We start from the raw sequence: 16,063 nt of genomic DNA on the forward strand, positions 1-16,063 counted from the left end.
TACCCGCTTTCTGTCTCTCTCCATTTTTAAACAGTGGTGTCACGTTTGCTAATTTCCAATCCGCCAGGACCATCCCAAAATCTAGTGAAGTTTCACAAACTATCACGCGTGCATTTGCAATTTTCCTAACCATCTCTTTTAGTAGCCTGGAATGCATTCCATCAGGTCCAGGAGACTTTTCTACCTTTAGCCCCATTAGCTTCAGTAAATTACCCATTTACTCCATGGGAATTTGGAATATTCAAAGACTGTTTCGGAAACACTGCAAACTCACGCTTCACTGCGATGCACAGTTCCCATTCCGGCTCAAGGAAAATCAATGCTGGCGATAGAGGAAGGAACTCGGAAAACAAATAAAATAGCTGTGTGCGTTGCAGGGAAAATGGGGTATCAAATGTTGCAAATTATGTCGAAACTGGATTCTAAAAAACACTTACTATCCTATGCAGTAATGGACTACAGGCTTCCGTTAGACTTATCGCCGAGAATATTAAAACGGTAAACACTTGTGCTAAAGAGGTAGTCGTCAGTCAACCTTGGCTATATTAAGCCTATGTACACTGAAGTCTAGAAGAAAGTGACGTGGTCAAGTTCGATGATGAAACAATTCCGAAATGCGTCATTGTTTTCTTTTTGAAACAGCATGCTACTTCCTGTGAACATATGGATTCCCGTGGGTGGAAGTGCGGTTGGCATTAACGGAACACAAGGCTTCATTACAAAAATTATGACGAGTAATGTACAACCTCAGGGAAACGTGAGTGTATGAATGTATCTAAACTCAAGTGCCACGTAGGCCGCCTGGATTTATGCCAGGCTCAGCTCGATTGATTCTATTTGATATCCACTCACATGCATTGACATGCAAGGAATTCAAGGGTGATGTGTAGTAGGCACGAACATATATTTAGCAGCATATTCATGAAAGACATACAAGTCATAACTTATGGAACAGGCCTGCTCCGACATCTATTGTTGGAAGCTTCAACTCGTTTATGCAAAATGGAAGGGAAGTGCTTGTTGGATAAGCGCAGGATAAGTTTTGCGACATTAATTCAAAACATCTTAACATAAGGGACAGACGATAACACACGACGAACATATTACGCATGCCAATACAATGGGTCTGAACAATCCCATAGTCAAAGGGACATACATTATTTCTTCTCACCACTAAGTTGAATTGGCAGCCTGTCGTGCCTCCGTGCTCCCAGGTAACACTCCATCATTGCGAATAGTGGAACAGCCTGAGGCGGAACGGCTGAAATGTGAATGTTCTGGAACACGCTATGTCATGAGTAGAGAGCATATGGGTATTTAGTTGCGATCGTCTGTTTTGAGCAGCTAATAAGGACGATTAACAGTGCGAACTCGATGACACCAAACCTTGCATACCTGCCTGTATCATTAACAAGTTAAATGGAGATAATATTTCTCCTGGTGCTAAAATTAATATTAGTATGGGGAGGAACGATGGATATTTGCTGCAGGGGGTCGTACTTCTCATTCTTGCAGTGCTGAGCTTGGCGCTCGGGGGGGGGGGGAGGGGGGAGGGGGATGTTGCATCGAATTGGTGCGCCTGGGTTAAGTTGAATACGTGGTATAAACTAAATTGTAAGACGAATGCAATGCAGCACGCAAAATTGCAAACAATGCATAAGGTGCGCAATATGCGGTCGGTGGATGGTATTTGAGAACGCAGTCGCAGGAATTTAGATACAGACGTACAATCGATCGGCATTAATATGCACGCACCACTGTGCTGAACATATTTGATGAAGTACCGGCCTTAATTTGGACATATAGTCTATTTAAAAGAACGTGAATTTTGTTGTAAGATAGCTAGGACCACGTGCTTAAGTATGAACGTTGAAGATTTTCATTAAAGTTTGTGAAATAAAGCAAACATGAGTGAGCGAGGCACTTGTGATTTTCGACGACATTGGAGGTTCGGAAGATTCAGGTCAAATCCATAATTTGAACTTGATTATTTTTAACATAACGTATTGACTAAATTTAAAATAGGCACCATAAGTTTTGCTTCACCCAGTTATTGGTCCGTAACCTGTCAGTCTAAAAATCAATAAAGGACAGATTTTTTTTTATCATGTCCCCCTGAAATGGATATCTACTTTATCAGTCGAACTGGGAAGCAGGTATCACAATATCAGTTTCATAGAATCATAGAATCAACAGTACAGAAGGAGGCCATTTGGCCCATCGTGTCTGCACGGACTCTTGGAAAGAGCACCCTACCCAAGCCCACACATCCACCCTATCCCCATTACCCAGTAACCCCACCCAACACTAAGGGCAATTTTGGACACAAAGGACAATTTATCATGATCAATACACCTAACCCGCACGTCTTTGGACTGTGGGAGGATACCGGAGCACCCGGAGGAAACCCACGCACACACGGGGAGTACGCGCAGACTCCACACAGACAGTGGCCATAGGCCGGGAATCGAACCTGGGACCTTGAAGCTGTGAAGCAATTGTGCTAACCACAATGCTACCGTGCTGCCCATTAGGAATGGAAAGGATATGGCTTAAGTTGGGAGACAATGTTTAAAACGTGATCATCGTGCAAGAATCTATATGGTCACAATGGAGATAAGGATACAATAAAACGAAGTAGAGCATCTAAATTCGAAGTAAAAAAAAACATTTTAGCAAGACTCGGTAGTTCAGGCAACGTCTGGCAATCGAGAGAGAAACAGATAGTGTTCCAAGTTCGAATTAATTTCTCCAAAACTCTTCTTCTGATCGGTAAATTCGATGATGGCCCTTACAATATGCTGCAAAGGGACATAGTAAAACTGGCCAAAAATACAAGAGCGAAACATCTATAATAGGACAAGAGTGTTTTTGAATTAAACAGACAGCGGGAGACAAAAACGCGACAAGGATGAATGGGTGGCCAAATAAAACCGGCCATTTTAGAATCAGAATCAAATAGCTGACAAAAACCCCGAAGCAACCGGAGGTGTACGGTGAATGTCAATTGCATTCTTTCAATGAGAAACCGGCGAAATGCAATGATGACAGAGCGAAAATAAAGTAGAATGAAGAAAAATGTAGATTTCCTCTAATTGAGAAAAAGTTATCAAGTGATCTTACATCAACATTAAAAAAGTAAGTGATTAGTCGGGAGAGGATGAATCATTTTAGTGTCAAATGGATGATATATATTGAGAGGCGCTAGACAAGGTTATAATACACAATTTTTACTTTTTATGGGTGTTTCCTAACAAAGAGGGTGCTGCATAGATAGGTACAGATTATTGTGGTACAGTAATACATAATATTAAATTTGATAGGCAGAATGCTCTGGGAATGTTCCCGTTGGTCTGACAGGATAATTCCCCGCCTGCAGCACCGAAGGTTGGTAACTAAACAGAGGAGAGGTTTAGACTAACAAAATCAGATAATTACTACGGCACAGAATGTCTACACCGGTTCGCCAACATGCATCATGACTTGGTGTTATTGACTTCACTTTGCTCACTGCCCCGGCACATTGTTTCTATAAAAGGAATCGCCGTACGTAGTCTTACAACACCAGGTTAAAGTCCAACAGGTTTGTGTGCAATCACTAGCTTTCGGAGCACTGCTCCTTCCTCAGGTTAATGGAGAGTCAGGTTCCAGACACATTAATATAGACAATGTCAAAGATGCAAGACAATACTTTGAATGCGAACATTTGCAGGTAATTAAGTATTTACAGAGCCAGAGAGAGGGGTGAACCCAGGTTAAAGATGCATAAATTGTCTCAAGCCAGGACAGTTGGTAGGATTTCGCAAGCCCAGGCCAGATGGTGGGAATGAATGCAAAGCGACATGAATCCAAGATCACGGTTGAGGCTATAAGTTTCTGCTCTGCGATTCTGCGTTGTCGCGCGTCTTGAAGGCCGCTTTGGAAAATACTTTCCCGAAGACCAGAGGCTAAATGCCCTCGACTGCTGAACTGTTCCCTGACTGCAAGGGAACATTCCTGCCTGGCGGTGGTGGGGCAATGTCCGTTCATCTGTTGTCTCAACGCCTGCAACGTCTCGCCAATGTACCACGCTTCGCGACATCCTTTCCTGCAGAGTATGAGGTAGCCAATGTTGGCCGAATGGCACGAGTATCTACGCAAACCTGGTGAGTGGCGTTCTCACGTGTAATAGTGGTGCCCTTGTCGATGATCTGGCACGTCTTGCAGAGATTGCCATGGCAGGGTTGTGTGATGTCATGGTCGCTGTTCTGAAAGCTCGGTAGTTTGCTGCAAACAATGGTTTGTTTGAGTTTGCGTGACTGTTTGAAGACAAGTAGTTGGGTTGTGCGGATGACCTTGAAAGATGTTCGTCTTCACCGATGACGTGCTGGAGGCTGCGAAGAAGATGTTGTAGTTGCTCATCTCCGGGGACGTACTGGACTGGCACTCTGTCAATTGTTCCCGTGTTTGTCTTCTGAGGAGGTCGGTGCTTATTTTTGCTGTGGCACGTTGGATCTGTCGATCGATGACTCGTGTTCCACATCACGTTCGTATGAGGCCATCTTTCAGCGTTTGTAGATGTCTGTTAAGATTCTCCTCGTCTGAGCAGATCCTCTGTGTACGGAGGGCCTGTCCATCGGGGATGGATTCTTTAATATGTTTAGGGTGGATGCTAGAGAAATGAAGCATCGTGAGGTGATTGGTGGGCTTGTGGTCAAGCGAAGCGCTGAAGTGACCGTCCTTGATGGAGGTGAGTTTGTCCAAGAATGCAACCGATTTTGGAGAGTGAGTCTGATGGTGGGATGGAACTTATTGATGTCATCGAGCAGTCGTTTCTGTGATTCTCTGCCGTGGGTGCAATGGAAAAAAATGTCATCGATGAATCTCGTGTATAATGTCAGTAGAAGGTCCTGTGCGGTGATGAGGTCTTGTTCAAATGTGTGCATGAAGATGGTGGCACATTGAGGTGCGAATTTGGTTCTCATGGCTGTTCCGTGTGTATGGATGAAGAACTTGTTGTCGAAGGTGAAGACGATGTGTTCCAGAATGAAGCGCACGAGTCGCAGAATTACGACTGGGGATTGGCAGTTGTTCGTGTTTAGTACTGATACTGTTGTAGCAATGCCATCGTCATGGTGGATGCTGATGTAGAGTAGCGAGACGTCCATTGTTCCTGGTTCAACTGGTCCATGGGTGCTGAGTTTCTGTAAGAAATCCTTCGTATTGCGACAGAAGCTGGGCATTCCTTCTACGATGGGTTTCAAGATGCCCTCGATGTAGCCAGAGATGTTCTCACACGGTCCCATTGCCTGATACGATAGCCCAGCGCGGTGTGTTGGCCTTGTGTATTTTCGGGAGGCAGTAGAGATCTCCAACGTGGGGAGCACGTGGGATGAGAGGATAGGGGGTTCTCTGAAGGTTTGGATTCAAGTCTTGTCCTGCCTGTTGAGTTGCCGATAGTGTTGCTTGGTCGAATCTACGGGTAACTGTCAGTAGTGTTCCTGGTTGGTCAGTTACCGGTACACATCGTTGCAGTACACCATTCTATTCAGTATGACGATGGCCCATCCTTTGTCTGCTGGTTTGATGACTATGTTGTGGTTGGTTGTGAGAGCGCGGATGGCGTTGCGTTGTGCTTGGGTGACATTCGGGGCTGTCTTGTGAATGCGATTGAAGAATCTGGCATTGACGCAACTCCTGACGGCTTGAGCATACATGTCGAGTCTAGGGCAGCGACCTTCTGGAGGGGTCCAATTTGACTCTTTTCTCTTCGATTGCCGCACCCCAGATCTCTCCGGCTGCCGTTCCTGTTCAGTGATTGTCTCATTGGGTTCGCTGTCGGCCTCTTGTGGTCTGTGGACGAACTCCCGGAACCTCATTCGCCTGATAAATTCCTGCGTGTCTGCCGCGAGACTGATGGCGTCCATTTTGGTGGCGACGCAGAAATTGCAGAGATCCTCCGCTGAGTATTTCGACTTCTTCTGGTTGAAGTGTGTCGTCCGACAAGTTGACAATAGATTTCCCTGTATTGTTTTCTACTGTGGTGCCGGGGAGGCTTGTAGCTACTGGTGGTGATGCCAAGTTTATCAAGCTTCCTTTTCTTGGCGTGCATATATAGAACATATAATATAGGACCGTACAGCACAGTACAGGCCCTTCAGCCCACGATGTTGTGCTGATCATTCATCCTAGTCTAAGATCAACCTGACCTATACCCCTTCAATTTACTGCTGTCCATGTGCCTGTCTGCGAGTCGCTTAAATGTCCTGAATGACTCTGACTCCACCACCTCTGTGGCAGTATATTCCACACACCCACCACTCTCTGTGTAAAGAACCTACCTCTGACATCTCCCCTGTTCCTTCCTCAAATCACCTTTAAATTATGTCCCCTCGTGACAGCCATTTCCAGGTGGCGTCGTATCGTTGTCTCATCCGTTTGGCTGTATTCCGCAGTTGGTCTGCACGTCCTGAGCGCAAGACACACGGAACAGCCATGGGGACCACATTCGCACATCAATACGCCAACATCTTCATGCACAAGTTTGAACAAGACCGCCTCACCGCACAGGATCTTCAACCAACGTTGTACACCAGATACATCGATGAATTCTTTTTCCTTTGGACTCACGGCGAAGAATCACTGAAACGAGGACATGGTGACATCAATAAGTTCCATCCCACCATCAGACTCACAATGGACGACTCTACAAAATCGGTTGCATTCTTGCACACACTCATCTCCATCAACGATGGTCACCTCAGCACTTTGCGTTACCGCAAGCCACGGATAACCTCACAATGATCCGTTTCTCCAGGTTTCCCCCTGAACATAGTAAAGAAGCCATCCCCTATGGACAAGCCCTCCCTATACACAGTATTTGCCCAAACGTGGAGGAGCGTAACATTTATCGACAGCGGCTGAAAGATGCCCTCGGACGAATGGGATATGGCGCTCGAGTCATCGATCGACAGTTCCAAATCGCCACAGCAAAGAAACAGCGCCAGACTCCTCAGAAGACAAACACGGGACACAAACCAAAGAGAACCCTTCGTCGTCCAGTACTTGCCCGATCGGAGAAACTACATGTTCTTCACAGCCTTCAACACGTCATCGACGAAGACGAACATCTTGCCAAGGTGATCCCCACACCCCCACTATTTGCCTTTAAACTACTTTGCAGCAAGCTACCCAGTCTTCAGAACAGCGACAATGACACCACACAACCCTGCCGTGCTAATCTCTGCAGGACGTACCAGATCATCGCCATGTGTACCGCCGTTATACGTCAGAACACCAACACCAATACACGGTACAGACTGGTGCGAATTGGACAACGTGTCTTCCTCATACGCTGCAGCAAATGGTGTCCCGAAGCATGATACATTGGTGAGACCATGCAGTCGCTGCGACAACGGATGAACGGACATCGCATGACTACCACCAGGCAGGTTTGTTCCCTTCAAGTCGGTGAACACTTCAGCAGTCCAGGTCATTCAGCCTCTGATCTCTGGGTAAGCGTTCTCCAAGGCTGCCTTCCGGATGTGCCACAACACAAAATCGCAGAGCAGAAGCTTTTAGCCAAGTTCCACGCACATGAGTACGGCCTCAACAGGGACCTTGGATTCATGTACGCATTACATTAACGCCCCACCATCTGGCCTGGGCTTGCGAAATCCTACCAACTGTCCTGGCTTGAGACAATTCACACCTCTTTAACCTGGATTTACCCCTCTCTCTGGCTCTGTAATGACTTAATTAGCTGCAAATGCTCGCATTCGAGGTATTGTCTTGCATCTTTGACTTTGTCTATATAAATGTTTCTGGAACATACCTCTGCATTCACCTGAGGAAGAAGCAGTGCTCCGAAAGCTCGTGATTTGAAACAAACCAGTTGGACTTTAACCTGGTGTTGTAAGACTTCTTACTGTGCTCACCCGAGTCCAACGCCGGCATCTCCGCATCAAAGAAATCGTCAACCGACCTCTTAAATGCCTCGACTAAACTTGCCTCCACCAGACTTACAGGCAATACCTTCCAGACCGAATTCACTCATTGTGTGAAAATACAAATCTAACCTCAAACGTTTTTTGTCTTGCAAATTAATTTCAATCCGTGCTCTCTGCTTCTTGATATTTTTGGGACTTCCATCTCAGAATCGAGAATGCAAATATGTACGTAAGCCTTCTTCCATCTTCCGAATGGTTATTTCTCCCTGTCTATTTTGAATACAATGTAACGAAGCAAGGAGACAGATTTCAAGAGGAAATGCATTTCAAAACAAAAAACTACAAATTCACTATATTCGGAGTCATGGTTAAAATGATATTAAACATAACAAGTGGTCTGTGATTCCACAGAATGTGCTGCCTGTCAACAATTCAGTGAAAATTATTTCCCCCCGAATTCCTTTCAGGGACATGAGACGCTTAAACGGTAATAACGTTTCTCCTTACTTATTTTTTTGATTGCATCGTCAATTGTTTTATGTTCTGGAATGTGACAACCGATGAAAACAGACTGTTAGTCACTTCATGTCAACAACATTCGCTAATAATTATTGAGAACAGCCCCTGTGCAAATATTCCTGGATTCGATCAATGTGCAGTTAATTCCTATTGCGGTGTAGCTTTGTACAGGGACTAAAGTTGAAACCACATTATTATTGCTGCTTCCCGACAAGAAACCTGCCCAAAGGGCTCTGAGGCAAAGAAGACGTTTTCAATACACAACGAGTCTCTGGGCTGTCAGCGACGAGTCACGAAGTTGCACCATTTGGAAGACTACGTCTGGAACACCATGAGTCGTTTTGACACCTTGCTATTGAATAAGTTGACACTGAGGGGAGTTAATTCTATCGAAAAGGTGACATAGAACATAGAACATACAGTGCAGAAAGAGGTCATTCGGCCGATAGAATCGGTACTGGCCCACTTAAGCCCTGACTTCCACCCTATCCCAGTAACACAATAACCCCGGCCAACCTTTGCTGTCACTAAGGGAAGTTTAACGTGGGCAATCCACCTCACGTGCACGTATTTGGACTGTGGAAGGAAACCGGAACACCTGGAAGAAACCCACGCAGACACGGGGAGAACGTGCTGTCTCAACACAGACAGTGACCCGGCGGGGAATCGAACCTGGGGCCCTGGCGCTGTGAAGCCACAGCGGTGTCTAATTTTGCTGCTGTGGTTGCATCGGAAAGGTGATCGTATGTATGATCATTCAGCTAATCTGTGGGTAACGATTAAAAATCTATGGCGTTCTAACTTCAATTTCTAAGGTAATGTGGAATTTACTTACTGTTCCAAAATATCAAAAGGAGTTAAAAGGGATATTTTTTGTACATATTATACGATTAGGAGATATACTTCAATTACAAAAGGCAAACCACCCAGCACAGAAATTAAGAGTTGTGTGTGCAAATAGCGGGTAATGCAAGATGAGGTGATGATTTTAAATTGATGTCACGCGTGCATTGTTCAACAAAAAACAACAATAAGGTATATTGATCAAGTGAAATATTTCAGTCTTCGGTCACAGTCCAGCCAACATATCCTGAAATGGTAATGCATGTGAAAGGCCTGAATGCTGTCCAGATATTAAAAAGAAAATGTAGAGCTCAAAGTGGCACAATAATTTTTTTTTCATCAAAATCATTTGATCACCTCAATCATTCAAAGAGAAATCGATTATGAGATGCAAAGTCTGCGGGAGGAGACATTGGGTTATATAGTCCTTTTTATGACAGCCTCCACCGCTGGGACTTTCTGAGTCACTGCACTTGGACATCATCCAGATTATTTAAAAATTGTCTTCCTTGTGAAACCTGCCGGAGAGACGGAAATTCTACTAAATTGTAGGTGTCGTGACTTCGCGGCTGCGTTAGATGATGTAAAAGATATGTAGATTGACAGCAAAATGATACAGACATAATCAAATGCTGCAATCAGAACACTTTAAGTTCCTGACCTTCATCCTTTGTTTTCGAGTTTTCCTCTGTAACAAAACATGTAATTATTATCATTGGCCTACTTTAAGATTTTTTTTCCTCGGGAGATGCATTCCGGGTTGATCACAAGGTACCAAGTGAACTATCGCAATATTTTAATACAAGTTTCAGAAATATGTAGATAAAATGCTTGGGGACAGACAATGGTCGACTTTCTGTGCTCAATTGTCTAATGCTGCAGAAAGAGAATGTTTATCCTTCAATCGGATACAATTATGTAGGCACCTTACCTAAATCTTTCAACGACCACTTGTAAACATTAAGTTCTGTAACGTACCAATAAAGAACTTTAATTTCATTACTCTCAGAACAGACGTATGAATTTATATTCCTGTACGTGCTTTCCGTAATGTTGGCTACCGGTGAGGGTGATTATCGGAATAGTATTATTTAAACCAAATACATGCATTTAACATGTCCCGATGTGACAAACGTCACGAACTCTTGACACTTTGCCAATAAATTTCGTTAAATGTGTTCTTCGTGCTGCATCTCAGTGAATAATGTCGCTGTTACTCGCACTGCAAAATTACGCAAATGGATTGGAGATGATAAATTTATTTATTTTGTGTTCATTGCCGCATATTGAGAAATATTTTGGGGCATGTCTGGCATCGAAGTTATGTAAATCAGAAGAGGGAAAATGTAATTATACTTTAGGTAAGTGAAATGGTTCAAGAATTTTGCGGCATCGTTAATGCATATCTGGTATCTTACGAAGTTGTAATCACAAAGAAATCTCCCCGTGAACCAAAAAAGGGGTCAAGAAAGTCTTAGTGATGGGCAGGGATTCCATTGTGTCCCTGACTCCTAGACGGACTTAGGTGTTGCTATTCGGGTCAAAATAATTTTGCAAGTTAATCACCGGTACAACCCATATTTTCATGGAAGATTTCATTTACCTATAACTCAATAGCTCTCCTCATGTGTCAGGCTTTTTAAAAAGTAGAATCAGGAAATGTTCTAATAACCATTCTTCCAGATTATCAACTGAACTTAAATTTATTTTCAAAATTAAAAGAATAAAAATATTGTTTTTGAAAGAACATAAGAACATAAGAACTAGGAGCAGGAGTAGGCCATTTGGCCCCTCGAGCCTGCTCCACCATTCAATGAGATCATGGCTGATCTTTTGTGGACTCAGCTCCACTTTTCGGCCCGAACACCATAACCCTTAATCCCTTTATTCTTCAAAAAACTATCTATCTTTATCTTAACAACATTTAATGAAGGAGCCTCTACTGCTTCACTGGGCAAGGAATTCCATAAATTCACAATCCTTTGGGTGAAGAAGCTCCTCCTAAACTCAGTCCTAAATCTACTTCCCCTTATTTTGAGGCTATGCCCCCTAGTTCTGCTTTCACCCGCCAGTGGAAACAACCTGCCCGCATCTATCCTATCTAATCCCTTCATAATTGTATATGTTTCTATAAGATCCCCCTCATCCTTCTAAATTTCAACGAGGAAAGTCCCAGCCGACTCAACCTCTCCTCGTAATCCAACCCCTTCAGCTCTGGTATTAACCTCGTGAATCTACTCTGCACACGCCCCAGTGCCAGTACGTCCTTTCTCAAGTAAGGAGACAAAACCTGAACATAATACTCCAGGTGTGGCCTCACTGACACCTTATATAATTGCAGCACAGAATCCCTAGTCTTAAACTCCATCCCTCTAGCAATGAAGGACAGAGTTCGTATTGCCTTCTTAATCACCTGTTGCACCTGGAAACCAACTTTTTGCGACTCATGCACAGCACCATGTTTTAATATTTTATCATTTAAATAATAATCCCTTTTGCTGTTATTCCTACCAAAAGGATAACCTCACATTTGTCAACATTTTATTCCATCTGCCAGACCCTAGCCCATTCACTTAGCCTATCCAAATCCCTCTGCAGACTTCCAGCACCCTCTACAGTTTTTGCTTTAACACTCATCTTAGTGTCGTCTGCAAACTTGCCACGATGTGGAGATGCCGGCGTTGCACTGTGGTGAGCACAATAAGACGTCTTACAACACCAGGTTAAAGTCCAACAGGTTTTTTTCGAATCACTAGCTTTCCGCTTTCACTACCATTACAGCGACACTTGCCAACAAAATTGGCGATGACTGGACTTTTGATGTCGCATTTTTATCTCGAAATTATTTCACCAAATGTTTCCAGTATCAGTGTTATGCCTTCCTGTGCTTGATCACTTTAGATGCAATTACGCGTCTTATTGGCAGGTTATTTTGTTTTTCAATTTGTATTTCCTTCAAGAGAGATGGCTGCTTGTTCGTGCGCCGACTCAAACAATTCCACCCACTCAAATCGGTTCTACTTTTTCTCCCTCTTATCTTGCGAAGACGTTGCGGACCCGATAACAATACGTTCTTCCATTTTCTGATCTGCTATTGTAAGCCTTTGATTTTGTCTCCAGTAAAGTATTCGACTCTGGTGAAGTAGTACAATGCTCACTGCCAGTAGCCCGTCCCTATCTCTCGACACTCATAACCCCCCCTCACCAGAATATTTATGAACACTGAAGGACAATTCAGCAATGCCAATCCACCTATGCCGCACATCCTTGGGCTGTGGGAAGAAACCAGATCACCAGGGGGAAACGCACGCAGACATTGGGAGAAAGTGCAAACTTCGTACAGACAGTCACCCAAGGTTGGAATTGGACTAGGGTCCCTCCCGCTGCGAGATAGCACTGATAATCATTGAGGCACTATGCAGCCAACTATTTTGTTTTACTGTTCCTCCCACCACCACCAAGTTTTAATTGAAACTTGGTTTATTTCAAAAGCTTGCTCCACTGCCTGACATAGCATCTTAAACCGTTACTTTGGGATTTCCATCTCACAGACGAGAATGCAAACATGCACGTTAGACTTCTTCAATCTACGTGATGGCTATTTCTCTCTGTACATTTTGCATTTAAAGGAGCGGAGCCAAGAGACATATTTCAAGAGGAAAAACATTTATTCGTAAACACCTACAAAATCACTATATGGAGAGTCATGGTGAAAATATTGTTGAACGTACAATTTGCTGCCTCTCAACAATTCAGTTAAAATTAGTTTTCTCCTAATTCTTTTCAGGTCAAAAGACGTTTGACGAGTAATAAAGGTTATCCTTACTTATTTGTTTGATTGCATCGTCAGATTTTTTGTGTTCTGGAATGTGACAAACAGCGATAATAGACCGGTAGTCAATTGATTTCACCAACATGAAGTGAGAATTATTGAGAATAGTCCTTGTGTAAATATTCTCGGATTAGAATCAATGCACAGTTATTTCCTATTGTGAAGTGGTCTTGTTCAGGAACTAAAGTTGAAACCACATTATAATTGGTGTTTCCCGAGAAGAAACCTGCCCCAAGGACTTTGGAGCAAACAATAAGTTTGCAATACAGAACGATTCTCGGCAATTCATTGGGATGTCAGTGATGTATCATCTATTCGCACCATTGCTTGGACTATGTATGGATCACCTTGAGCTGTTTTGACATCTAAATATTGAATATGACTTTGAGGGGAGTCCATTGTATCATAAACGTGATGGCACATAAAATCTTGAAGCTAATGTGCAGCGTGCGATTAAAAATCTAAAGTGTTCGAAATTCAATTTCTGCGTTAATTTGAAATTTATATAATGTATCAAAATATCAAAAGAAGTTACAAAGGAATATTTTATCTACATGTTATATGATTAAGAGACATACTTGAGTTATAAGAGGCAAATCACCAGCATACAAATTATGAATGGTGTGTATAAATAGCGATTGATGCAAGACGAAATAATAATTTAAAATTTATGATACGCGTGCCTTGTTCAACAAAAACGATATTAAGGTATATTGATCAAGCGACATTTTTCAGTCTTTAGTCACAGTTCAGCCAATACATCCTGAAATGGCAATGCATGTGCAAGGCCTGAATGTTGTCCCGATATTAAAAAGAAAATGATGAGCTCAAAAATACCACAACAATTTTTTTCATCAAAATCATTTGGATCATCTCAGTAAAACAAAAAGAAATTGATTCTGAGATGCAGGGTTTGCGAGAGACACTATGTTATATAGTTGTTTTTGTGATAACCTCCGACGCTGGGTCCTTCTGAATCACTGCATAGGGATAACATCCAAATTATTAATTAAATGTTTTCCTTGTGAATCCTGCCAGAGAGACGCAAATTCTACTAAATGATAACTGTTGTGACTTCCCGACTGAGTTAGATGGGGCAAAGCATATATAGATGGATAGGAAGATGATGCAGAGATAACCACATGTTTCGATGTTTTGCTGCCACCAAAAATATAAGTTCCTCACCTTCATCTTTTGCTTTCGACTTTTCTTCTGGAAGAAAGTATGTGATTTGATTGCACAAAGCGGATAACTGTAAGCCTATATTCCGACATGTGTTGAATGGAATATTATGCACACAGCGTTGAACAGTTACGGAAATGTGTGTTTGAACGTAATCCATCCTTAGAAGCAATTATTACCATTGGCTTTCTATCAGATGTTGTTTCTTCAGGAGATGCAGTCTGAGTTGACCAAAAGGAACCAAGTCCACAAACCCTATATTTTAATACAAGTTCAGAGATAAACCTCTTGCGGACAGATAATTAGTAGATGGTCGACCTTCAATGTTCAATTGTCCAATGGTGCAGAGAGTGAATGTTTATCCTTCAAACGGATAAACTTGTGTAGCCACCTTACCTAAATCTTTCAACGACCCTTTGCACACATTGAGCTCTGTAATTTAGCAAAAAATAACTTTCAGTGCGTTACTTTGAAATGAAATGGAATGAAAATCGCTTATTGCCACAATTAGGCCTCAAATGAAGTTACTAGAAAAGCCCCGAGTCGCCATATTCCGGCGCCTGTTCGGGGAGGCTGGCACAGGAATTGAACCGTGCTGCTGGCCTACCTTGGTCTCCTTTAAAGGCCAGCTAATTAACACAGTGCTAAACCATCCCCTACTTTCTTAACAGATGTATGATTCTATCCTTATGTACGTGCAAACAGCTTTCCATAATGATGGCTATCGTTAAAACTAATCTAGGAATATTATTCTTTAAGCCAAATGAATGCATTTACTATTTGCCGATGAGTCAAACTTCACGAACTCTTGACTCTTTATCAATGAATCTAGTTTACTTTGAAATTAGTGCTGCATTGCATTAAATAATGTGGCTGTTACTCGCGCAACCGCAGTGGAGACCATAAATGTATTTAATTTGTATTCATTCCCGTATGTTGAGAGATAATTTTGGGCCTTTATAGCATCGAAGCGTTTCTGGAGAAGTTATATAAACCAAGAGAGGTAAAAAGTAATTACTCCTTAGATTCATGAAATGGTTCAAGAATCGTGCGGAAACGATCGTGCATATCGATTACTTCAGAGTGATAGAGCTGAGTAGCAGATTATTTACCTTTGCTAATAACGATATTAAACCCTGTAAACATTTATGTTTGGTTGCTCTGAGCTTAATACATATAAATAACAAACAGACAAGAAACGGTGATGGAAAGAATGCGACCGAGTTGCACTGAATGTTTGGACATCTGTGTACTACAGCAAAGTTCAGTTGGATGAATAGATTCAATCCCTTTGTCGCACTTCAATCACGAAGTGTTTCACGTGTGTTGTGATGTAATGTGAACGTAAAAAAGTGTATTTTGACACAATGACACAAATCATCATCAAAATAGTCCTGGCGTTGTTTAAAACACGGTTTCTTTTTGGCAAGGTTTGATATTTTAAATTGGGTCGCAGCACATTTCCATAGATCAAGTGACAACTAAGAATAATGTGAAGATAATGAAAAGATTGTTTTTGATATGCTGGATCATAACTAAATGTTTTAAATCTCCCCTACGAGAAACTGGCAGTTCGTCTTGATAATGACCTACTGGATCGCCCCAACATAAATAAAATATGAATTTGTGCAAAGTTTTAACATCTGACCTGGAAGATGTCAGACCTTATGCCCCGGAGTCGTTGAACAGGATCAAGGGTCTTGCCAATTTGGCAGTTTAAGTCCAGGTTCTGTATTTAAATGATGCGTACACCAGATCA

This window comes from Scyliorhinus torazame, chromosome 12 (assembly GCF_047496885.1).
Source record: "Scyliorhinus torazame isolate Kashiwa2021f chromosome 12, sScyTor2.1, whole genome shotgun sequence".
Classification (NCBI taxonomy): Eukaryota; Metazoa; Chordata; class Chondrichthyes; order Carcharhiniformes; family Scyliorhinidae; genus Scyliorhinus; species Scyliorhinus torazame.